The sequence below is a fragment of the Periplaneta americana genome, chromosome 1 (assembly GCF_040183065.1).
Source record: "Periplaneta americana isolate PAMFEO1 chromosome 1, P.americana_PAMFEO1_priV1, whole genome shotgun sequence".
Lineage (NCBI taxonomy): Eukaryota > Metazoa > Arthropoda > Insecta > Blattodea > Blattidae > Periplaneta > Periplaneta americana.
In genome coordinates, this window is record NC_091117.1 from 150267812 (window position 1) to 150295808 (window position 27997).

General features: G+C 35.8%; 1 protein-coding gene across 11 annotated transcripts in view; it reads right to left on the minus strand.

The window, feature by feature from the left end:
* Positions 1 to 27997, minus strand: part of LOC138701991 (nose resistant to fluoxetine protein 6-like) — a 1327025-nt gene that overhangs the window by 798243 nt on the left and 500785 nt on the right. For 4 of the 11 annotated variants that reach the window (XM_069829540.1, XM_069829532.1, XM_069829513.1 and 1 more), the window contains exon 1: positions 18486 to 18795. The exons of the other annotated variants lie outside the window; for them this stretch is intronic. The gene's annotated coding sequence lies outside the window, so the exon portion shown is untranslated. Of the gene's footprint in view, positions 1 to 18485; positions 18796 to 27997 lie in introns of those variants that run through there. 11 annotated transcript variants of the gene reach the window in all.

Below are 27997 nucleotides of genomic sequence, written 5' to 3' on the forward strand. Positions count from 1 at the left end.
CATCATTAATTAAATTCATAATTCAACTTCTATTCTCTGATTGAGGTTCTTGCTGATATTATGTACAGTACATCTATTATCATGCAGTAAGCCTACAACTCACTTGACGATATGTGTCAAAGGAAGAACAATAATTGTTTATATGTTTCTGAAGTCAGACTAGTGTAATACGATGTACGTATGCAGCTAGTTGGCGATGTTTCCAATGGAGGGGGAAAGAAACTGGAACACTATTCCATTATCTCCTCGCTTAGTTGCCTCATAAGTGATTTCTTGGTATCGCTTGTGAGGTTCTGATGTCTTCGGATAGTTGACTAAACAACAATTCAATTTCATTCGACTATGAGGGGGTGCCTTCTTGATCTCACGAAGGCAGCTGTTGTGGGAAACCGTTCTGCTTGCGCTACTCCCTGGAAGTAATCCCTGAAACTTACATTGCCAGATGTCACAATCTAATGTTGAACGATGCGATATGTAGAAATATTCACGTATATTTTATAAAGAAAAAACATTATCAAGCTTTACTGTATTTGGAAGGAGTCATTTTTCGTGCGAATTAACCATAAAATATGTTTCTTGTCGAAAATATAATTTCGAAGAAATTTCGTCGGTTTCTATAAATTTAGCGAAAATTCGCGGATATATTTCACTTAATTTTGGACTTTTTTTTAAGTGATTTACATTTTCCACTCATAAAATTAAGTTTTAAAACATTTCACGTAGGCCTATATACTTAATGCTAAAAAATCACATCCCCTAATCATTACACATAATTAGGGAAAGGAAGTTCATGTATATGCATATTTGTTTTCTATCGTTGTGTGAATATGCTGAAAGATTATCTACATGAATCACAAATTTCTGAATACAATGATATTACTTTTATTGTGCATAAAAGTAAATATTTTGCCTTTATTTATATAACATTTATGCAGGGAAACTGCATATTATGTATGTTTATTTGTCTTTCCCTCATTTTTAAAAGTGTGTAATCTCGTAAACACGACTAATTTATGTTTATGAATTTTTAACGTAACGATAACGCCCTCATATGGAGCCTCTCAAGTTTGCAATTGGTATTTCTTTACTGCAGTCTTTAGCAGATTTCGATAGAACAATATCCAGTTTAACATCAGTTCCAGGAACTGTAGGAGATAAAGTTAACGAGAAAACAGCAAATATTCTTTCCAAAAAACCAGACTATTATCAACTTAAAAAAATTCAAGATATTCTCGAAGGAAAAACACCCCAAAAACCAACAAAATTTTCCATAGAACAGCTCACAGCTTTTGTGCAAGCCCGTCTTACTTCTTTTGACGTAGGGCGAAGTTTTTTGCGCTACAAAGCTATGCTGAGACAACAGGCGAAGAATGACAACAGAAAACATACGTCGCTGCTTAGTTGTGAACTGTAACAGCATAAATGGAGCATTCAGCAATGAGGCAAGCACTTAAAAATCCATAGACTAAACATAAGTTACCTACACCTTATTATTCTGTTAAAATAATCTCAGACTGATGATGCATATTTTGTAGCATATTTATATATTTTTACGGCATAAATGCATATATATTCTTCACGTTTTTAGGGCATGAACTTCCTTTCCCTGCACATAATACAAATACAATCCGTAGTCATAGGAAGTACAAGTGAAACAGACAGCGAATATATCCTAGTCGGAACATGAAGTGAATACGCGACGCAATGCATACGAGTATGTGAAATTTTGAAAAAAAATGTTTGATCATAACTTTGAGAAGTTACAATCATTTTAATATGTAGAGGCCATTCGATATCTCGTAAAACCTACCTGCGCATAAAGCCAAAGAGGTGGACTGCGAAGCTTCCCTCTCTCGCTACGCTTCGACTTGCAGCTAACTAGCTCGCTTACCCCACCATAAAGTTCTTATATTGTAACCTACGGTGCACAAAAGCATTCCCTAGGAACGAACGACCTATACTAGATTAATAAAAGTAATGAGAAATGACCGAATGACAAGAAAGAGAAGTGAATGGCTCAAATCTATATGTTAATTATTTTCTGTACCGTTTAGACTGTTAAATTATATTCATACCTCTTATGATGGCCACTCATGGCATCATAACAATATTCAGGGCTTAAAGCTTCTAAACAAAATGTTTTGAATCTAGAGCTAATATATGGTAACAGAGCCTTCGCTGACAGGAACAAGTCCTTTTAAGGCTTTGTAAGACCAGGTCTTACCGAGAATCTTGTACACCACTCAGCCGTTCCCTACCCTGCCCATGAAACACTAAAGTAGTAAGTTCAATGTTATATTTTAATAACAAAGAGAAAATAAGTGAGTGGAGGAAAGCGGGAGTACCCGAGAAAACCACTATAGATTCCACTTCTATGCGCTAGTGATGTGCCAGTTCCGAAACATCGATGCAATAATCAACACACCACTTACTTACAAATGACTTTTTAGAGATCCCGAGGTTCATTGTCGCTCTTACGTAAGTCCGCCATCGGTCCCTATCCTAAGCAAGATTAATCCAGTCCCTACCATCACATCCCATCTCCCTCAGATCAATTTTAATATTATCCTTCGCAAAAGTCTTTTTCCCTCCGGCCTCCTAACTAACACTCTATATGCATTTCTGGCTTCGCCCCTACGTGCTATGTGTCCTTATGCCCATCTCAAACTTCTGGATTTAATTGTTCTGCTTGTGTAACTTTCTCCATTCTCCTGTAACTTCATCCCTCTTAGCCCCAAATATTTTCCTAAGAACTTTATTCTCAACACCCTTAGCCTCTGTTCCTCTCTCAAAGGAGAATCCAAATTTCACAACCACATATAACAACCGCTAACATAACCGCTTTATAAATTCAAACTTTCACCTTTTTTGGGAACAGACTGGATGACAAAAGCTACTCAGCCGAATAAAAGCAGGCGTTTCCCTTATTTATTCTGCGTTTAATTTACTTCCGAGTGGCATTTGTATTTGTTACTGTTACTCCAAAATATCTGGATTTTCAAAGCATAAATTTCCAATTTTTATATTTCCATCTCGTGCTATGTTCTGGTTACGAGACATAATCATATACGTATTTTTCGGGATTTATTTCCAAACCTCTCTTTTTTCTTTCTCCAAGTAAAATTCCCGTGTTTTCCCTAATAGTTTGTGGATTTTCGCCTAACATATTCATTTCATCCGCATAAAGAAGCATCTGATGTAACGGAATGAATTCCAAACCCTCTCTGTTATTCTGGACTTTCCTAATGACATATTCTAGAGCAAAGTTAAAAAGTAAAGGCGATAGTGCTAGCCGCAGTGAATTGAAAAAGCATGAGACAGAAACTGGCCTGTACGAACTCTGCTCTAAGTTTCACAGACACACATTTTAATTAATCGAATTAGTTTCTTGTTTTACAGCACTACCAAGCACTCAATTTCGCGAGCTATACTGTAAGTATGTCTGCGGGCCATTATTAGGATGATTTAGAATGCATTTTACTGATATACTAGGAGCGCGCGTTCCTAGTGACTAACAAATCAGCACTTCCCGGGTACGTGGAAACCGCAGTCGAGTTTGCCGGCCCGTGGAACGTTGACATGGCGGCGGATCACGTGACACGAGCAGTAGCAGTTCTATATTATGAGGATGTGGGCCATTAACAGCAATGGATTATTATTACACAATGTCCGATTTGATGCAACTGCACTGCTGCAACGCTTCACGGTTTATCAACCTTCCAATTCAGTTTTAATGCGGTCCAAAGATGAGGGGGACTGTGCACAAAACACGGGTTACGACTGTACGAGTATGTGCTCGACAAGGTCACGCCACAAGCAAGAAAAGCAGAATGCGAGCGAAGATAACAGGGCTGCTCTTTATTATTTATTTTAAAAAAATCTTCTTTTCTGATTCAAAATTTCCCAGCCAATCGTTGATCTTATACTACAGCTTTCTGCTTTTCATCCATGCGTTCTTTATGACGGCATCAAAATGAGATGGTTCGGTCAGTATCACTCTCCGACCGCTTCTTTTTTATTATTCTCGGAAAAGACACAGTTTGATAAGTTGACGATAAAATATGCTTAGGCCTACATAGTATTATGTATTTCGATAAAACAGATAAACATTTCCATTTTAGGAAAACAGCATGAAAGAAGGAGGAAATGAGTGCATAATTTTTTAGACACTTGGCGAAACAATAATGTGAAGTACCAGAGCCTTTTTCTGTTACAAGCAGGAGCCATACGTCGGTAACACTGTAATTAACTGTCAAGCGGAGGCCTACGATACAGAACACGTGTTTGTGCTAATGCCGATTTTTAATGCAAATTAATGTTACAATATGTGTGTGTCGATGGAATTACGTTCGCGGTCGTACCAAACGTTAATTGTTGATGTATTATAAACTGAGTGCGTGTTGGCGATAAAGAACAAGACAATAAATGAATATATAGCTGCAGTCTTTGGCAATGTTTACGGTTGTTAAACAATTCTTCTAAATATTAAATATTGCATAAACTACATTTTTATAGTCTTACTTGTGGTTTGTGGTGTATCAGAATTCTAGCCAAATTGTTGCGTCTCGCTTGCTATAGGCCTATCAATAAAGTTACGCCGTTGATTTTCAAGTTCATTGTAAACAGCTGTTTTGTGATCCCATAAATGTTGCAGTTTTGTTGGAGATTCGGAATGCCTGCTGTACGTCAGAGCTGTCTATAATTTGTAGATGCATACACTCACTTTGTTGGTTTTTAAGGTTTATTTATTAATATTATTTCTTTTGTAATAAATTAGTTATAAACATGTTTCTTTTCACTTAGTATTTACAGGATTTTAAAGTTCACTGACTTTACGCTAATTGGCACATAATAGATAATGATGCGTTTTGTTACGTATTATGTTGAAGGCATGTTTCTTCATTTTTTTACTTGGCTTAACTGTATTTACATTCTCATACTTTATTATAATAAGTCATTAGTTTCCTCTGTTTACATTTTTATTTTATTTGTATAATTTACATTCTTAGCTTGTTTTCTTAGTTATATTTATTTAAAATTATATTTTAAGAAGTTTATAACAAACAATTTAGGATAACAGTATTGTTATGGTGACTGGCCAGGTTCAAACTAAAACTGGCTTCCTGAGCATGTGAAATGTTTATAGAAAAGCACAACAGATAATCAGATGAAATTAAAATGTATATGATATCCTAGACCTTTCACGTCAGACGTGAAACACCATAAAGTCGCAAAACATTGTCAATTTGCTAGCCACAAATTTGTTAATTGAATGGAACTTAAGAAAACTGCGTAGGAACTTACGTCTTTATTGCATTATAGATTTTATTATTTTCGGTGCAAGGAATATCTTTATTATTTATTTACCTTTTTACTATCAATAATTTTTCTATAATTATTTTAAGTGACACTCTTTGTATGTAAGTAGCCTACTTACGTCGTATTCTGAAGTATAGCTAATTGATTGCAATAAAACACTATTTTCGAATCCGTAATAATTTATATCACTACTCTGAATGTTGATCTTACCTTTGTGCATAAAATAATACTGAAAAAATACGCGTTACGTACAACGAGAGCAATGAGCAAGCACAATTACATCAATATCACTTTAGAATCTCCCGCCTAAACTCAGCGTTGTCAAATCTACCCATTCTCCCGGCTTGTAACTAAAGAAGGCTCTGGAAGTACTCCTACTTTGTAAGTATGAATACACTAGCCGAAGAATACTGTTTCGCATTATAAAACAATGGACACTTTATGAAGCACAGAGTTTTAGGAGCTAAAAAGCTGACACCCCACTTGGATACCGTGGTGTAAAGGTCAACCTTTTCCCAGGTAATCGCATTTCCTTCAATACATACGGCTTTAATTACTCCAATATTCATATTAGTCTATTGAAAGCACTTACTTGGTCAGGTCAGCAAACAACTTCCTGTATCAGAGTCCAACGTTACGTATTCACGTGGTTTTCAAACCAATTCCGCTAGCTATTTTCACTGAATGTGAATACATAATAAATGTTCTCTCTCAAACATAAGCTACGATTATTTTCTGGCGACTAGTCAAGAGGCTTGAAAATGTCAGCTCCGTCAACTTAATGGCTTCTCACAGAGGGAAAAATACTGTAATTTTAACCGTGGCACCTCTACATAGTAAGATTTGTGGTGGATGAAAAGAAGTGAAGAATGTTTTCTTCGAATATTTTGTTTTCCCCTCAAATATATTAGCCTACACGACTGCTTCATTAGCACAGCCAAATCATTCTGAGTAACCTTTCATGTTGAAAATAAATTAATCTTGTATTACAAAAACCCCACATGTCCATTTGAGTAAATCTTTATAGGAGAGACAAAAAAAGAAATTTTCTTCACAAGGGTATGATATTTTGGAACGACTATTTTTCATTATAGCAAAATAATAAGATATTTTGTTTGACACACATGAACTTGAACGTTTTCCTTCATTTTTGCTGGAAAAAATCTGAATTGCCTGGACATGTGGGGCTCCTGCAATTCACGATTGGTAACAATAATTATTTTATTATTTTAAAACAAATTCTAGGTGAAAAAGACGAAAAAATACCATTTTTTTAACTTCTAAAGTTCTGAACTATTTCAAATGTATATTTAAGCTAAGAAATTGAAAAGTACAGAAACATACAAAATGGAAAATTATATGATTGGTTATTTAATCCCTCAAATTCCTTTAAACTAATAGAAATAAACAAAGAAAGTAAACTCATTTTCTTGTTTCTAAAAAAATCCACATGTCCTGGACTTGTGATCCTTCTATTCACTGTAACTTATTGCCACAGTAAACTGTACAGCAAGTACAGGACTTGTAGAGTTTCTGCACCATTTGAAGGGCATATATATGAATAACACAACCATGTGAGAAAAAAAGTTGGACTTGTGAGATTTCTGCAGTTCACGATTCAAACATTCATTAAATGAGCCGTTGAGAGTAAAAGTGGTTTAAGTCAAAAATGGGTAATGAGGGTTAAACTAAACAAAATACAGCGCAAAGTAGCAATTAATATTCAATTTATTTAAACTATTAGTAGTCAGTGGATAGCACGAAGGGCATATTAATTGCTACTTTTCGTTGTATTTTACAGAATTTTTACTTTAAACCCAATCACCCAAATTTGACTTACACCACTTCTACTGTGAACGACTCAAATAAATGAGACATTTGTAAAATTATGTCATCTTAAAAAATTATTATAGACTGCGAATAGATTTTATAGTTACAAAGGTTATTAAAGAAAATGTAATAGAGAATAAAAATGATGAAGGAAATAAACTAGAAAATAACATACGAGAGGAGAGAAAGGAAGTAGTTATGGAGAAAGAGTAAGATGGAAGAGAAGAAAGAAAAATAAACAAAGAAGAAAGGACAAAAGATGCTAGGAATTAAAACAGAGCAAAAATAGAAAAATAAATCGAAGGAAAGGATAGAAGGAATAAAGAAATACGATTAACGGAATAAAAGAAGAAAAAGAATTACGTAATAAAAGATAACAATAATAATTTAATCAAACCAACAATAATAATTTAATCAAACCAGATAGCCGCGTAGTTTGAAGCGTTATGCTTTGGGCCAAACATAAGGAATAACCGCTGCTTCGAGTCTTCAATGGAGAAGATATTTTCTCAAGAAATTTTGGCGAGTGTATGCGACCGGTGTCCACACAGCATTGGCCAGTGTATGGGATCAGTGTCCAGCATTTCACCAATACGTAAAATGGGTCCCATTACTTTTAAATAGGTAGGTAAAATGTGTCCCAATATTTTGAAATGGACATGTAAAATGGGTCCTTGTGTAATACCTCGCTTAGTTTGAAAATTATCATTATACTTGCTGAATCTACGCATTATTATCTACGATCATAATTGTTTCAAATTTACAGTGTGCCTTTTTGTTACTATCTGTTTTTGTTTACTCTGTTGGCAGTTAAAAAGTCGAAGACTGTTTCATCCAAGACTTCATGCCTAGTCTACCCATAGATGAGAAAGTTGAATTATTCTTACTTGTTCTATGCCTACATTTCGCCAAATGCAGGATTTCCTCCCACTATTTGGGCTGAATTCGCGGCAACAACAGCTGTGAATCGTTTCACTCAAAGCTGAATGGCTCATTTTATAACAAACATACTAATATACATAATTTTGTTGAACTCTTGAAATATATCCAAACTAATGTGTACATTTTATCAACATGCACAGGCACTAAAAAGAAGCGTACTATGGAAAAGGAGGAATTTCTGACAGTTCAAGACTGGAGAAATCATAAGATCTGCTTTTTTCAAAACAGTCTGTTTCAAGTTTTTGCTACGTACTTGATTAATTAGGAATTCTGACACGTAGCATAAGTAGTCAATATGCTAAAACTTTTTGAAGACAATAACCAGAAACATTTTTGGGAAACTATTCAACCAATCTCCACGTGGTGTCTTCTGGGTAACGCTAATAGGCTGACGGAAGAGGGACCCATTTTACCTATACCCCTTTCTAACCGGGATCCAATTTGACATGATTTTGGCAGACGGGACGCAATTTACCAACCCATATTACGAATGGGAGCAATCATCGTAGTACCCCTGATCACATATAACAGATTGATCAACCTAAATGCACTATGAAGAAGACTCGTATCAATTTTTGTATGCTGCCATCTAGCGACTGCAAAACAAATCACGTTATAACCCTGATGGAAATTGCGTGAACCAATTGGCTTGCAGCTCTACTTGCGGTCGTTATCAAAACTTGATCTTCGACAGTGGAGATCCTAGTGCTCGTTCTCTTTTATCTCTTGCCATTTTATAAAATGGGAATGGCCTTGTGATCTGGGGTGCTATCCACACGTTCTTTCAGTGATAAAATTGTTAATAATATAATTAAAATTATAAATCCTTTAATTTAAAGTATGGATGGAATGGGATTTTATCAATATTTCTGTTTAATCCAGTATGATTAATAATAGTGCTTTAAATAATGCATGAGTTAACAAATGAAAGAAAGCCAAAACAGAAAAGCCCATAGACAAAATACTCATTATTAAATCTGTCTGAAAGTTGACAAAGCAATAATTTTCTTTAAATCATATCCAAAATTACTGGCACATGAACGTGAGGTCAACAGTTGGTTGGTCGACCTTGGCCTCCCATGGACTGTGACACTACGGATTACATTCGACTTAATTCAATTTTAGTAAGTCAATCAGATGCAAATTACTAACAAACAATAGCTCCAATTTTCTTTAACAGCATAAAAATTGACGATAGTGATGGATAGCGACGATTAGGAAGGAAGATTTAAAATAAAGAAAATGCTTTCCATGAGAACCACACAGCTATATAAAGCTGGTACCAGAATTTCTTTTCCAACAGACTGTACTGATTGATAAGGAATCGTTTACAGAGTACACTGAATAAACTGAGTAAAGGATCCAAGTTCAACATGTAAAATTTGTGTAATGATCAATCATTCGACTAAAGTCTCGAATTAATCTCACACAACTAATATACTTGCCAAAATGTAAATAAAGTGCCCTTAATAGTAGGCCTATATTATGAAATAAGTTCATAATGTTATACCACAGTCTAGTATATACCGTCACGAAGCTCAATACGTACGGAATATGCATCCATAGATAGTTGCTAACCACTAGGATCGCTACTATCGCCTCATCACATACAATGTGAAACAGTACCGGCACAGTCTATTGTTCCTAGTATCCTCATCAACTCAAGCTTCGTGACTGTATATACTAGACTGTGGTTATACGTTATGGCACGAGTCAATTTTTAGGAAACTAGCGCAGCGTGCAACAATTGTATAACATTATAAACGTGTCTCATAAGTTATTTTTTGTACGACAGCATTATAAAACAATTAATACGAAAATAACATCAGATGTAACATGTAATGATTGGTAGTTTGATTTTATGGCTCTGGTACAATAATGTGCATATTATGCACGATTTTCACTAATGATAAAGACTTTTTATAATGTTGGAGTAGAAGAAAAACGGATTTTTGTCCATATTAATATATGAACAAGAAAAGTAGCGTCAGGTTCCAAGCTCAACCCGGATTCGAATCTCGGCGGGCCCAAGTGAAATTTGTGGCAGAAAAATCCTGTGCTTGGTGGCAGATTTTCGCGGAGTTTTACCGTTTCCCCTACCAAAATACGCCATCTCCATTAATAACCATTCAGTGCAATGTAGTTCACTACCCATGGTGCAAAGAGGGTAATGCATATGGCGCGTCTCTCTTTATAGGGACGCCTTAAGTAATGACGCAAAATCAAATATTGTACCGCTATTCGATAGGAAAATGAAAAAGTTGCATCAAGCATTAAAAATGGATATACTGGTTCCACCGTAACGCATTTCAATTCTCATTATGTGTGTGTGTGTGTGTGTGTGTGTGTGTGTGTGTGTATTTTACATTCTTCCTGGAACATTCTGTATATTTTATAGCCTATATGAAACACAAATCAGAGACAGGACAATTTTGAGGCAACCACCAATTCTGAACAGAAAATTAGCTAAAAAAAACTTCAAACTGGACGTTTCTACGTATGTATCGAAGATTTATTATTCTTATCGTAGTTTCAATTTAAGATTATATTTGGTTGAGGCTCCTGTGGGCGTCCACGATGTAAGAATTCCATGACAACTTCGGGCTAGGCCCGCTAGGGTGACCAGATTCACATCGATAGAATAGAGGACACAAAGCTTCAAAAAGAAGGACATTGTTCGAAAAAAAGAGGACAGAAAATAAGTACTTAGATGTAAGATTAGCCTATATTATACTATAAATTATGTCAATATTTTCTTACAAAATATTTACAGTACAGATTTAGGCTCATAACATACTTAAAAGTATGTTAATATTACAAAAGTAATTATGATAAAACTTAATAATAATCGTTTTACAGTTAGCTATATATGAAAGTCAAGAGAACTATAATTATTAAAGAAGACAGAAAATACCTACCCTATTTAGATTTAAGTTTAGGCCTATATTATACTTTAATTATGTCAATATCTATTTTATTACAGTATACTTACGATAAAACTTAATAATTTAAATTATGATTACATATTATAAGCCAAAGGAACTATAATTATTATCAAAATACAAAAAAGACCGCACAAATTGTGAATTTAATATTACTTTGTATGCAAAGAGAGTTATAATTGTTGGCAAAGAGTATATTCTGTCGATGCTGCTGCCACCTACAGGAAAATTACTTGAAATACGCGTCAACAGATAATTTCAAAATGTCTGACAAACAAGTTACGATTCCTTGATTTTTTTTAAATCCGCCTGGATCCCGGACAAAGGCCTAAAAAGGAGGACATGTCGGGACAAAAGAGGACGTCTGATCACCCTACTTCGGGCGACATTTTGATATCATATATCCACGATCAAGACAGGATTCGAATCCAAGAACAATATCTCCAAGTAACGTTGAAACTTACCCTTACACATTTTGTACAATACATGTCCGGTGAAGTATGTACAGTAGTGGCAAAAAAAACCGGACCGACACTTGTAGCTGATTTCAGAGCCTTGTTCACTCCAGAGCACGATAGACTGGTAACTAAGACTTTCGTGGTTCGAATCCTGCCTGGGAAGGAAACTTTCTTTTGTTCCTTATTCAAATTTATTCCCAATACTTTTCGATTGCAGCGATATTTTACTACTTAATTAACTTATTATTCCCAGAACATGAATTTTACCAGCAATCCAAAAGTATTGGGAATAAATTTGAATAAGGAACAAAAAAAAAAAAAAAAAGTTTCCTTCCCAGGCAGGATTCGAACCACGAAAGTCTTAGTTACCAGTCTATCGTGCTCTGGAATGAACAAGGCTCTGAAATCAGTTACAAGGGTCGGACCGGTTTTTTTGCCACTTCTGTACTTTCTATACTCGGTAGGAGTCCCATATTATGCATTTCATTGGAGTAAATCAAGTTCCAGCTGGTAACTCCCAATTACGAAATACAAAATTTCCTATGAACTGCAGTGTATTTAGTCATACTCATGACCTGCGGTTAAATGAAAAGTCACAAGTCACTTCAATTCCAATGGAGACATTCTTGAAACCTGAGTCTGTAAATGCAATTCTGGGAAATGACCAAGGTCTTCGCTCGAAGAGCAGTCCCTTTAAAATAGGCCATTTCGCTGATGGAAGCGTTGGGAAACGAAGAGGTTATAGCACTCAGATGGGCGGGACCCTAACACTTGTTTAGCAAACATCTCCCCTCGATGTTACGAGCTGCCAGTGAGATCATTCGTAATTATAACGAGAGGAATGTGCCACACTTCATGGCAGATATTTGACGACCTCAAGAGTATGTCTTTCATACAGTATGTTGTAGCTTTGGGACTGTGGCTGAGTATCTCATGAGATTCAACAAAGAAACTGAGAATCGAATTCCGAAGATTTGTATAAGATTTCTCTACAAATGTCTTGGAAACTTCACTAGAGTTTAAAAATTTGGTGATTTCCAGTAGAAAAATATGGATTCGAACTTCTTAAGTACAGTAGTTACTGACTATTCAACAGTTGATGAAGGATCGGTGGAGCAGAGAAAAATTCTCTGGCACCGGGATTCGAATCCGGGTTTTCAGCTCTACGAGCTGACGCTCTATCCACTAAGCTTCGCCGGACTCCAATTCCGGTGCCGGATTGAATCCTCTCAGTTTAAGCTCCACCTCTTAGTTTTCCTTTAGTGGCCAACCCTCATGCACTGTGTGTGAAGACATCCAACACGCTAATGTGCAGAGGTGCACTCATTACGAGTGACTAAGTGGCCGGGATACGACGGAATGAGCCCTTCATCATTTGATAACGCAGAATTTCTGCACGGAAATATCATATGTACTTCGATACATCGCAATAATTCAACAGTTAACCACGCTTACGATCAGGTCCGAGGTATGAACGACCACCCAGTTGGGAGTGAAATTATACCTTCAACATGACTTCGTTCATTAGATAAGTATAGTCCGAGGGCCCATGTGACCGATTTTCTTGATAAAATCGCAGTCTCTGAAAGAAGGAGTTGTGAACAAAATTCGCCGGACGCTTCTTGGTAATGACAAAATTTACGTATTGAAGAAATAGTCTCTTCAATTGAAAGTGTTACGGTATAATGAATAATAATACTGATAAAAATTCACCGTAAGCTAAGCATCCACTACCTTCAGAAAAATACGTGGCACATTTTCTTTTTACAAGCTATTTTTTAACTTTGAAATTGTTAAATTAACCCCAAAATACTCGATATTGTACGCTAACAATGAAACTCAATGTCGTTTTATTCTACTAGTTGTTATAATTCAAATTCTTCGCAAATATTTGTATACCCTGCCAAGAAATTCGCATTTTGTTTGCTTGATCATCTTTCTTTCATGTAGACCAGTGGTCGTCAGAACTCGCTGCAATGGGTAGAGTGCAAGGAGTGCAACATAATATGCCCCGTCGTGCAGAAGGGATAGGGAGACAGCTTACCCGCCAGCAGCCACGGGTGCACGCTGTGTTGTAAGAGACTCTAGCAGTGTTGCCAACTGAAATTCAGTTAAAACTGACGGAATTTCAACGTAGCGGACGGGAAAATAATGTCTTTGCCGGGTGACGGATTTTCTGGCGGAAATTACGACTTATATTGTCTTTTGGCGTTTTTAGCTGCTGTCATTTTTAATTTTGGGAGATTTTTCTTTATATTTGAACAGCCTTGTCTGTTTCGTACTATGTTTAAGAATGTCCTGTTTCAGATTTCCTCGTAATTAAGCCAGAGGTTGACGAATTATTATTTTAATCAGGATTGGTAATAAGTAGTGTTCCATTTGTGTATATCTCCTCTGATTAAGGTTATGGTTGATAAGTACATCTATTATCAGGTAGTACACCTCACTTGACGATATGTGTCAGAGAAAGAACAATTGTTTGCATGCATCTGAAGTCTGGCTAGTGTAATGTGTAACTAGTATAATCAGCGATGTATACAATGGAGGGGGAAAGGAAATGGCCACCCTATCCCATTATCTCCTGGCCTAGGTGCCTCATAAGTGATGTCTTCCTGTTATCACTTGTGAGGTTCAGACCTATCTTCGGACAGCTGACTAAATAACATTTATAGACTATATTATATATTATATATATTATATATATATATTAAAATGGATTTGAGGGAGGTGGGATATGATGATAGAGACTGGATTAATCTTGCACAGGATAGGGACCGATGACGGGCTTATGTGAGGGCCGGAATGAACCTGCGGGTTCCTTAAAAGCCATTATTATTATTATTATTATTATTATTATTATTATTATTATTATTATTATTATTATTGGCGTAATAGTCTAAAAAAGTAAAATGTTTCACCAATGTCATTTCTGAAATTTGAAAATATATCACGTGTTATAATTAAATACTTCAACAAATTTTCACCACACTGCAGGTTTCCCTCCGTTATCTTGTCTGATTTTAAAACTTAGATTTGTGTCACTCATGCCAACCTGCAATTTGCGTTATTATTACGCCAACAGCCTTTCGTTCACTGGTAGGAGCTCCTAACGAAAAGTATCTCTGTGTCCCTTACAGGCCAACAGCACTCGGAAAGGAAGGAAACCGGGGACTTGATTACAAGCGTGGCGGGTCCAGAATCGTTTTGTAAGTAAAGGCGAAGAGAGATAAATGACCCCCTTCCGGTTAAGAAACTAAAGAAATGCACTACGAGGGTTGACGGAAGTTCTTTGCTCGTAATCGGCTGTGGTGCTGGGTGGATAAGAAATTAATAATTCAGCAACGTCACTCTCGTCTTTGTGTGTAGGCCTATATGGAAATACAATAAAACTACTGACATCGTGATGGAGGTCTCGCTCTGAAAAACGCTGAATTTTTCCCACCCATTTTATCTCGTCCACATTGCGGTCACATGCTTCTCAGTATCAATTCAAATACTGTAGATCTACCCGTACATATCCACAATTACGCTACTTTTCGTTCTATATTACTCATAGTAATTATGCTTTAATTTCTGCGTCTGAGAACTCCAGTTTCGTGGAAAAAAATTTAATTAACTTGCGGATTTGCATATTCATGACCACGTGCATCAACGTTGGTTATTATAACTACCGGTTAAAATTGAACCTAATCCCTGGTTAAGTATTTTTATCGGTTCATCGACCTCGGTTAAGAGTAGACTCATGATGTCATTCAGGAAAGTCAGTACTTCCATACATGTGTAACACGAGCAATTGTTGAACTTCTTTTATTGGTTTCTTTTACGACGCTTTATCAACTGCGATGGTTATCTAGCGTCTGAGTGAAGTGAAGGTGATGAAGCCAGCAAAACGAGTTCAGGGTCCAACGCCGAAAGTTACCCAGCATTTGCTCAACCAGCTAACTTGTCCAAACAAGGATTTAAACCCGGGCCCGCTTGTTTCACGATCAGACATGCTAATTTCGTTACCCCACAGCGGTAGACATGGTTGAACTTGAATGACTGGAAAAATGAAAGCCATCTGTACAAAACAATTAGAAACGGTATGCGAATATAGTCTTTAACAAAATTCAGCATGTACGAAATGTTTTAAACGTAAAATTACTTCAACCTTTGGGATATCAAATATTAAGATCCGTTATAAACGATATTGCTTATAAAAATTGGGGCAACTCTATTTGTAGTAGATCGAAAGGCATTTTCGACTCAAAGCACAGTTTTGAGGTAAAACAAGAATTTTCTTGCGCACTTTGGTGTTCTTTTCCATTTATGATCAGTGCCGGATTTAGGCCTAGCCTAGATAACCTAGGGCAGCAATTTCCAGGTGGCGGCATATTCTCTGTCGCCTTTTTTTTCTTTCCCTTTTTTCCCCATTTTCATTTTACAGTGAAATTTGTTTTTAAAACACTTGCTGGTAAATCTTTTGTGAAGTTTGTTCTTGAACACCTTGTGGGAGTCGGATATTGTTTTATTATCGCATTGTCGCGGCGTAAAACGAAATTGTGCAGCTGCATATTGTAATATCGGTACCATGTTAGTAACTGCTTAAATTTTACTGCTTGCATAAGCAAGAATGCATTGTTGAAAATCAAATTAGATGTGTGTTTATTATTTATCGCTATGAATAGTAACCAGAACTCTCAGCTACATTTCCAATATACATATATCGTCAACAATACTATTTAATCACATTCCAACGTGTTGCACATATAATTCAATATGAAAGATTAATTCCGCAAAGAGTTGGAGTTCATTCTTCAAATTATCTTGTAGGCCTACTTCCTATCGAAGTAAGAAATAATAATAATAATAATAATAATAATAATAATAATAATAATAATAATAATAATAATAATAATAATTAGATGGCTGAGACCCAGACTGTTCCAAGTCCGTTTCAATATTTTTCTTTTTAGGATACCCATTTTAAGTTCCCGATTTTCAAAGCTGGACACTTTGAAAAAGCTCGTGGCAAGTTTATGGGGAGTAATATTTACAGTTTTGTTCGACTGATAGGCCTATATGCTGACAAGGACATGGAAATGGAATAAGTATAATAATCCTTCAATAACTGTCTTTTTAACCTAATAAATAATACAAGAAATTACATTAGGTCATTACACAATCAAATATGACTAGCGCTTTCGCCCATTAAATGGCATCTTCAGGTCTAATTAGCATATGGTAATGCTTTAAGCATAAAGACGTAGATAAAAAGCAACATAATAAAATATTATGAATTGCATGATGTGATATAATTAAAACAATATTATATGAAAGACAAGGAAAGACTGTTATAAAATAGTCTGGTTCTTAGCCATCGAATTATTCCAACGACACCAATGCTTAAAAATAAACCACAAATAAAATAGTTTCAACAATGAATAAGTTTGAACGTATTTCTTTGCATCTAGTCTGATGTGTTTCGTCAGATCGACTTTGATGACATCATCAATCCTTTGTGAAGAAAGCGCGAAGAAATTCTTTATAGGCTAATTCACAAGTAAGATACATGTATTTTTATTCCAGTAGGCTAAACTGTTTTCTGAATTGTAACATTTCATTTAAAACTAATTTAAACTAAACATGACCTGGATAAGAACTGCTTATAAATTATTTGTGGAGTTGGAGGGGGGGGGGCAAATTATTAGCACTACCTAGGGGCGGCATTATACCACAGTCGAGTATATAGTCACGAAGCTTGAGTTGTAAGGGTGCTAGGAACAATAGACTGTGCCGTTACTATTTCGCATTGTCTGTAAAGAGGCGATATTAGCGATCCTAGTGGTTAACAATTATCTATGGATGCATATTTACTACGTATTGAGCTTCGTGACTGTATATAGGCCTACTAGACTGTGACTATACCTAAATCCGGTCCTGATTACGGTTTCACGATGTTTCCCATGACATCCTCACCTGATAAAAAAAAATAGGCTAAATTAGCTCTAAGGTAGTTCACTTCTTACTCCGCTTATACACCTTGTATAGGCCTATACGTACGAATATGTGACAAGTTAGGTTTGGTAGTTTAGGCTTTTGTTATGCCCTGTATATGTGATCAACTGCATCTCCACAAAAAAAGAAATCCTTTATCCTCCTGAGTCCTCAGACATTTGTTTTATTTTTAAAGTCAAATATAATTTTACACTTCAAAAAAAAAAGTCACTGACATGAGGAAAAATGCTGAAAAAATTCTACAGGTTACAGTTACGGCACAAATGCAGGTATATTAAACTATAATTAGATCTCTGCACATACATCTTATATCATAATCATGTATGAAGTTATGAAGTATGGTATAGTATACTATACTCACAATCTAGTATATACAGTCACGAAGCTTGAGTTGTTGAGGGTACTAGGAATAATAGACTGTGCCGGTACTATTTCGCATTATCTGTAATGAGGCGATAGTAGCGATCCTAGTGGTTACTATCTATGGATGCATATTCCCTACGTATTGAGCTTTGTGACTGTATATACTAGTCTGTGCTATACTCTCAGGACTCATGAGGTTATAAATTCAACGATTTTCACTGTAAACACATGAAAGTAGATGTATTGAATTCAAACAACATTCAATCGGACGAAACTTCATTTCAATAAAATGTTTTAATCGGCGAAAATAATTACGGAAGCATAAGTACTTACGTTTTCGCATTTATTTATTATTCATATTATAAGCATAAGTTTTCATAACTAAATAATAAATAATGATGTTCTGGCATTTTTTCAGTCTGTTATTTAACGATGTCATTTATTGTCGATAGAATTGGTGATAGTTGATATCTGACGAGATGAGGCCGAGAATTCGCCATGTGATCAATTGATGTTCGCATTACAGTTGGGGATAACCTCGGGAAACCCAATCAGGTAATCAGTCCAATCGGGAATCGAGCTACGCCGGTTGTGGTAATGATATTTGCCAGTCAATATAATTATAAAAACTTACCAAATTCGATGTTTTGGTTACGTGCTTCCGGTGAAACGAGTTTCGATATATAAAGTAGTTTCCTCGCGTGAAACACACATTAAAGTACTGTGCCACATCAATATTAGTTTAACTTATAATCCACGTATTCTCTGGTGAAGCATTGCAAGAAAAACAGTCAATAATTAGCAGAAAAAACACAGCGTACAATTTGCATCACTCAGAAACCCATCACTGAAATACGTGGTATCTCGATTAAGAGTCATTTGTTTATACATTCCAGCCACTGTCACCAGAGCGCAACACACATGCACACACGATCAAAGCCGAACTAGAACTTTACTGTATGACTGTTTATGTGTATTTAAGCTTCTTCCTTTTTCGTCAAGACTCCCGCCAATCATGTTCTGTCCTCTCCTCCCCACTATTCGCGTATCCTTCTTCCCCTGCCACTGACCCTGTCAGCTTATGCTTCCTTCCCATACTACTGCGTCACCCTACTACCAAGTAAACATAAAGAGAGACGATGAGAGTAAGGGTGGGGGGAAAAGTTGGTTCTCAATACTGCACATTGTACAGATACAGCTCCGAACTGCACCACATGTCAAAAGACTGGTCTGCTCAGACAGTAGGTCGGTCTGGGAAAAAAATTGTACCCTTTCCAGTTATGAAATGGGTGGAACGTATTTCCTTATCCACTCGTGAGTTTCCAAATAATTAAAAATGTTCAGTCTTTACATTGCTATGAGCGAATGCAGCGATTTACTCAACGGCAAAGGTATACAGATTTAACGGTGTGTGCACGCTACAGTCCTGGGTTTGAAACAGGTTTTAAGCCACAGTCGCATTTGTCACATTTTGCTACTCGACTTCCAAAAATGCAACAAACTTTCAATGACTGTGCAAAAATGCGACAACCACATCGGACTTTAGAAACGAAGATAGTAATGAAGAAAATGAAATCAAAGATGCGTATGAACTAACCTGAATTTAAATGAAATGCTAATAGCATGGGCAATATTCAAAAAAATATTAAGCAGTATATGTTAAGGAATGGATTTCAAAGAGTTGGTACAATTCTTGTAAGTTAACAAGTTAAATTAACAATCTTCTAATTGATTTATATACTATTCCATCGCATACTGTAAATTGTGATCGAGGATTTAGTTGCATGAATCTTGTAAAAACTGGAATTAGAAACCGCCTTTCAGTGAAAAGCGTTAGCACTTTGCTAACAATAAATCTTGCCTCAGACTGCAGTGTAACCCTTCGGATCCCTTCTCCGTAGAAGAGAAAGAAAAAATAAATAAATAAATAAATGAATGAATAAGTAAATCAATCTTTAAGGGTCTACTCGTTAAGGATTTCAATGTTTAGAATGCCCATAAAATAACGTATTTTAATGTGATGTAAATTCAGCAGTAATTGATTCTAAACATACCTACGTCTAATGATTTATTTGTACATAGAATAAGTATATCTAGAGTGCGGTAAGATGGATTGAACTCCAAGGAACTAATTATTTAACTTCTTGTTTCTGCATTCTTCATTAACTTTATATTCTTTGTGTACAATTATTAAATAATATTGCATAAGCTTTTCGCAATTTCCACAAATAAAATTTTTCATTTGTGCATTTTTGCGACAATTATTTATTTTCTAGCTTAAACCCCGATTTGAAACCTTCGTAAGATATGAGTAGGACTATATCCGATGTCAGTGTAGTGCCATATACTGTAGCTGCATCTACGTGGTTCAATTTTCCATGCGCGTACCCATGCAATCAGGGAAGAATATTGTAAGAATCAAGTTTAAAACGAGCGTTCAATTTCATTTCATTGGGTTATTTTACGACGCTGTATCAACACCCAAGTTATTTAGCGTCTGAATGATATGAAGGTGATATTGCCGGTGAAATGAGTCCGGGGTCCAGCACCGAAAGTTACCCAGCATTTGCTCGTATTGGGTTGAGGGAAAACCCCGGAAAAAACGTCAACCAGGTAACTTGCCCCGACCGGGATTCGAACCCGGGCCACCTGGTTTCGCGGCCAGACGCGCTGACCGTTACTCCACAGGTGTGGACTCGAGCGTTCAATTAGGATGCATGAAGATTTACTTTTGTGTCTGCATAGTGCGCCGTTTTGAACGTTATCTTCACTACGTACGTATATTATACATTAATTAATATTAAATATCAATCTTGAATGCGTAAAGTTGAAAGAAAAGTTGAATCGTGTAGATGCACCTTATGTTTTCTAAGGTGGAGGCCCGGAGTCCTGTTTACTTCGTTCTTTTTCTACATCTAATTTCATGCCCATTTCTTCCTAAGAAAGTAAAAGTACAAGATTTTATCTCGACAATAATGTGACAAACTTGAAACTTTTATTAGGCTTCTATACAATTTGAAAAATAATATTTCTCATTGTTAATATTTTTTTTGTTTTTCCTAAAGGATTTTGCGTGATTTATATTGCAGCGAAAGAAAATATTTTGATGATGGTAATAAAAATAATAATAATAATAATAATAATAATAATAATAATAATAATAATAATAATAATAATAATAATAATAATACAGTAAACCTGATGTGAACTGAATTCGAATGTTCCTGACCGAGTAAAACTGACACAAATATGGATCGCAATCGCCTAATTTACTATTAATACACACACTGTAGAAGTCTAGAACATAATTTCACCATTAATAAGGCGTAAGCAAAGAGGAGGAGTCACGCGGGAAATAACAGCGACGCGACTATAACAGTAAGGTGATATTTTTAAGCTACGAAGCAGTTTGAAACAGGTCGCTTATCGGCAACTAATATCGCTCCGCCTGCGAAATTTCTGGAAAGTAAATAAGTAACATGAACAGCAATATTCGTCTATACTCCATATCATAACACTTGAAGGAACTGTTCTCTACTTGTTTATAGACATAATTTGGAATTCTTCAGAAGTTAGAATTTGCACGAACAAGCTCTTGAGAGCTTATGAGAGAATTTTCTCTTTTCAAATTGTTTTTTAAACTTTCTCAAAGTAGACAGATACAGATCATAGGGTGTGAGGTCGGGAAAATAGTTTCAAATTTTGTCTGGTGATGGCTTCTCTTCGATTAGCACAAAAAGTAAACGTTTACTTGTCAAAAATTAACAAACCTTTTTTTTTTTTTTTTTTTTTTTTTCAATCTCAGTCCTCTATGTCGTAGCCCTATAGCCACGTTGGTGTCTCAGTTGGTAGAGTGTTGGCTTACGACTTGAGTTCAAATATCGGCGATAGAAAAGTCAGAAGTTTCCACTGTGAGTATTCTCCGCGTCCTCCCGTTTTCCCTCGTCATTCCACCAATACTTTTCACAATAAAATTCACCTCCCATTATAACCTCTGTCTTTCTATTTCTCTGTAGGGAATCATTTGTTTTTGTACGACAACGAATCGATTGTCCGTCGTGGTGGAGTTCTTGGAGATTTGTCAAAAGATTAGTAGATGGCAGTGACTGTGGATTCTATATAACTCCATAAATCTGCAAGAGAGACATCGAAGTCCAACAATTTCTTTCTTTCCTGACGGCGACATGATGACTCATGTAAATCAATGCGTACGGCAAACAGCGGATTTGATGGCTAGAGAGGAATCATAATGCAGTGGACGGTGAATATGACTTGACAGGGCAGCACAATTGGCACTGACACATTCCCTAATGGTTGCACGAAAGGCCTATTTTGTACCTAAATTGCTTTGCGATGCTCCTTGTTCCGTCTCACGACGCATTGACAAATTGATCGAGAAATGATTTCTTGTCCTTACATATAAGGGTCATACATACGCATGACCTCACTCAACAACTGAGCATCAGCTCACCAACTTTTTTTTGCACTGAAGTGACACTATATTGTGCATCTGAACTTGAAGCACATATGACTAATCAATTCGCATATCTTTCTTAGAAATACGATCCCGATGTTATTTTATTACCCAAATATATGCCGCATGTTTTCCGGTTAGAAGGGGAGTCTCCATCCTTATCTTTTCTGGTAGTAGCACAGTCTAGTATATGCAGTCACGAAGCTCAATACGTAGTAAATATGCATCCATAGATAGTTGCTAGCCACTAGGATCGCTAATATCGCTTCATTACAGATAATGCGAAATAGTACTGGCACAGTTTATTGTTCCTAGCACCCTCACAACTCAAGCTTCGTGACTGTATAGGGGAGAGTTGGGTAGTATCGGACATCGGGTAATATCGGACAGTGATGTTTCTTTCATCTACCACAAGATGGTAGTACAGTGATGTTTCTTTCATCTACCACCAGATGGTAGTAGCAGTGTTCAGATGTCGCATACAGAAACGTAACCATGTCACTTAGGTACTACCATCTGGTGGTAGATGAAAGAAACATCACTGTCCGATATTACCCAATGTCCGATACTACCCAACTCTCCCCTATACTAGACTGTGATAATAGCTGTGGGGTTTAAAAAGGGAACTGTACATCTTACGACATTTTATTTCTGATCAAAAGATATCAAAGCTTTCACGGGATTATAAAATAATAAATATAATAGGCTAACAATAATTATTATAAACTGATTTCTACAGATTTCACACATTACATGATACAGCGCCCATTAAATTGTATAAAACAATCTATAATGTTTATTACGATATTAAATATTACTCTTCACTTCGTATAAACTCATAGAATGGTTATGGCTCACAAAAGAAGCATTCAATTTTGTAGAAACAATCACCAAGAAATCTGGCCTAAATCAAAAAAAAAAAAAAAACCTCTGTAGAAATTCATTCATCAGCGAATTCCAAGAGAAGAAAATTTCTCAAAAGATAATGACGATTCTTAAGACAATTCATCAGAGTAATTTGATCCAGTGGAGCAGAGGTACAGGAGTCTGTTCTTTGAAATCACGAACAGAAATTCCAGTTATTGTTTGGTTCCCAATTTAAAGCAGAAACTTCCAAATTATTGCTGGAAGTTGAGCAGTTTCTGCTTGGAAGTGATGCAAGCAAAGAAAAAAAAACTGTACAATTCTATTAAAGTAGTTTGATGTTGACTCGGGTAGTCTCCTGCTTCACAAACGAATGCTTCATCAAATTTAGGAAAAGTTGTTGAGAACATAGAGTACATTATCATATTGTTAATCATTTGAAGCAAGAAGTTAAGGTTGAGAATTCGCTCTTAAAACTATGCAAGAGTTTGAAAATTATTGTGGTGACAATTTCCGCGGTGACAATTTCCGCATTAACATCAACATTGGATATGTCTTCCTCAGGTCTTAACGGTACTAAAAACAAACTTGCATTCAACCATGGAATAGAAAAAATTAAATTAGATCTATATTATCTTCCTAAAGTTTGACAAAGAGGCTGTTAAGCCGCTACATCTGCTGTAGCAAATGTCTGATGATTTCTTATCTAGAAATCAGCACAGAAAGCGGAGATCCCTTGAGGAAACAAAAAAAAAAATATTTTTTATTTACTTTTATCCTATTAACAGTATGTTTCTTAACACAGAGTTTTTTTTTGTTCTGATTTTCTTTTCACATCCCTAACATTCTCATGAGCCGTGATAGGTGATGAAACAGCTGATGTAAATAGAGCGTAACACATTTCCTCTTTCATTTTTCATGATTTTATGTTAATTTATCAATGATTGTAACATACTATCATTGTTAACTACTTGCACTCCTTCAAGAAAATAGAGCACACATGTACTAGAATGCACTAGGTAGGCCTATATGACTTAGTATGTAGTTTTACAAACTACGTACACAAACTTTATTTCCCGATAGCGTTCTTAACAACGAATCACAAATATCACATATTTATTTATTTATTTACTTATTTATATATTTTGCTAATAATTTTAACATAAAATATAATATACCCGTATACAGAAAAACTTTAGCTCGTCCCTGAAATAGTAGAACTCGTGTTCAGGGGCGGATTCCTGAATTGAAATTAAGAAGTATTTAATACAATTTGTCTTATGTCTACTACACAATAAGAATATATAAATTTAAATTTACAATTTTTCAATTTTTATAAAATCCATACATAACTTTTTAAATTTAATACTAAAACTATTAGAATTGACAAGATTAGGATATTTAAATATAAATTTGTTATATATTCTTGGGCCTAAATTACTACTATGATTAAATACTGTAGCAGTGTTGCATTTTGATTCAAACAATCTTAAAGAATTCATACCTTTTGTTTCATAACTATGAGAATACAATTCAAAATTATTTCGATTTTTATGTATGAATTTTATTACTACAATATAATAAATTTGACTTATTTCAAGAACATTAAAAGTCTAAAAACAATTTTTGAGATGGAAAATGAATGGGTTTATGAAGACATATTTTAATTATTTTCTTCTTTAATAAATAAAGTGGATTAAAGTTGGATTTATATAAGCTACCCCATCCTATAATTCCATAAAATAAAGTTAAGTATATTGTGCGTAATAAACTTATTGACAAGTAATTCCTCAACAAAACAAAATAATATATTATTTTACGTAATTTATTACAAAGGTAATTAATGTGTTGGTTCCACTTTAATTGATTGTCGAAAATTATGCCTAAATACTTAACTTCAGAGGACTCCTTAATCGGACATTTACATTGTATAAGGCAACAATCAGAGTTATGTAATTTAATACTTAATATAGATGTAGGAGGTTTGTTAATTTTTTTCAGATAATGAGAATGGAATTATTATGGTTTTATTTTCGTTGATAGAAAGATAATTTATGTAATATATAATTTATGTAATATAATAATTTATGTAATGTAATACATAATAAGGATACATTTCACGAGTAACGAAATTTCACAAAAAGAAAAATATTAACTGCTCACTGTTCCTACTAGCGTACTTCCAATCTTACCCTGTGTGAATCAGCTGATCTCCATATAATGGCGGCTAGGCTCAAGCCTGTACTTCACGTTGCCAGTGCTATAGGACAATGTAATGGTAGTCTATATTACAATACAAGGTTGGAAAGTGCTTTTTACAAAATCGAGGAAAAGTTTGAAAAATACGAGCAGAGCAAGTTTTTTCAATTGCCGAGAATCAGTGCGAGAATTTCAGTAAGTTTACTGTTTGGAATAATATTGCTCTAAATTGTCAATGCAAAATACGATATGCGGCAAAGAAAGCCTCCGCAAAACTATACTGTAATAAGTGGTCGACCTGGTTGGCGAGTTGGTATAGCGCTGGCCTTTATGCCCAAGGTTGCGGGTTCGATCCCGGGCCAGTTCGATGGCATTTAAGTGTGCTTAAATGCTACAGGTTCATGTCAGTAGATTTACTGGCATGTAAAAGAACTCCTGTGGGACAAAATTCTGGCACATCTGGCGACGCTGATATAACCTCTCCAGTTGCGAGCATCGTTAAACAAAACATAACATTTAACAATAAGTGTCCGCCTGGGTGGCGTGGTTCGTATAGCGCTGGCCTTCTGTGCTCGAGGTTGCGGGTTCGATTCCGGCCCAGTGTGCTTAAATTCGACAGGCTCATGTCGGTAGATTTACTGGCATGTAAAAGAACTCCTGAGGGACAAAATTCTGGCACACTGGCGACGCTGATATAACCTCGGCAGTTGCGAGCGTCGTTAAATAAAAAAAAACAATGTGTACGGTAATGGGTCTATTTCAGTATAGTTTTATTTTATGAAGAATAGTTTCCCTAGCAACAAGTCTCTGTGTGGGAATTGTAACTTTCAAGGCCTAAAAATAATAGCTGTAAAAAAAACACGATTGTGCAAAAACGGATAATATACGTTACAGTTGAATCATGCAAAGATGCCGATTGCGGTTTGGGCCTACGCAACGACTTAGGCGCGCAGATTTGCTATATCTTAGAGACTATAGTTGTGAGCACAAATGTTTGTCCATTGTTTAACGCGTGATATTCTGTTTTGTGGTAAGTGGCTGTTCAACGTCATGCGAACCCTATATCTGTATAATGTAAATATAATTGAAAAAAAAAAAAAAAAATTGGCGCTGTAAGTAAAAAGGCGATAGGCAATAAACTAACGAACTTAGTCAAAGAAAAACTGTTAAAATAAAGAAACTTTTGTAGTCAATATTTTTAACAAATAATGCAGGTGACAGGGCTTGAAGCGAAAAGCTAGTCAGTATCGTTGTGTAGATTACGAAGTGGAATCCACAAGAAAAGAAAAGTGTACACAGAGTTCCACCACCTTTTTCTCCAGAAGAAATGTACTAATTATTATTATTGTTATTATTATTATTATTATTATTATTATTATTATTATTATTATTATTTCTATCAATAAAATGAAATAAATGTGTCGCGATTTCGTGGGCGTTCAGTAAAGTGTGTCGTCAGTCAAAAAAGGTTGGGAACCACTGCCTTAGACCACGACGCTACGGCGCGGGACAGAGAACCTCGGAAAAAACCCAACCAGGTATTCGGTCCATGAGGAATCGAACTCACTTTCTAGAGCAACTGCGGATTGGCAGGTAAACGCACCTGCCGCCTGAGCAACACCAAAAAATGCGTGTCAATATCTTCGTTTACAAAGTGTTTCTAATCTACCATAATTGTGTTGCGAAGACTCATGAAGGTAAAATGTATTATAGGCCTACGCACTTCTCCTGTAATTCCTTACTTCTTCATATCTTCTCTCTCTCTCTCCGTCTTTCTCTGTTTTAAGAAACTTTGGTTAATTATCCAGACACTCAAGTGTCTCATCTGAAGCAATGGATTATTTTATAGACCCACACGCCTTGCCAGCATCGCTGAAGGTACTTTTCACTCCTTCGTAAGGACTGTCAGTGACGTAATAGACACATCTTCTCCAGGTTATCTGAGATCGGTGTGTAGGAGGTGGTTAAAAACTCTGCTTACCTGGCTTATCTCAAACTTGAGAACAAATATTATTGCAAGGAGGTTTAGCGCGTAGAAACTTTATGACGTTACTCGTCCGGGGTCGCAGTTCAAAGATCATGTTCTTCAAATAGCGAGACATTTGAAACCAAAGTAGGCATACTCTACTTTTCGTTTGAATCATCATTAGGATATAACTTCCTAGAAAATTATCTGATCTCGCTAAACCAAGGTTTGCGGGTCCAATCACGAACAAAGACGAAAGTTTTCAACGACGAGTGAAATCTTTTTTTGGGAGGATTCCCAAATCTACAAACATGGAGAACAAATCCATGATGTGTTCTTTGTAACGTATTTGAAATGATCTGCCTGTCTGTCCGATGTAGAAATTCTGCAGCTATTGCATGTGAGTTTGTATACACCTGTGAGATTATATTTGTTTGTGTGTTGAGATGCTTTTGTAGAGTGTTTCGTGTTCTGTATGCGATGTTATAGTTTAGTTTCTTGAACACATCACAACCAAAACCAAATCATACAACACTTCCACATACCCAGAACACATGACAAACGCCAACCACACCTACAGCAACATAGACACAGACACATTATATCCAACCGAAAAACCAGAAACTAAATACACTAGAACAGT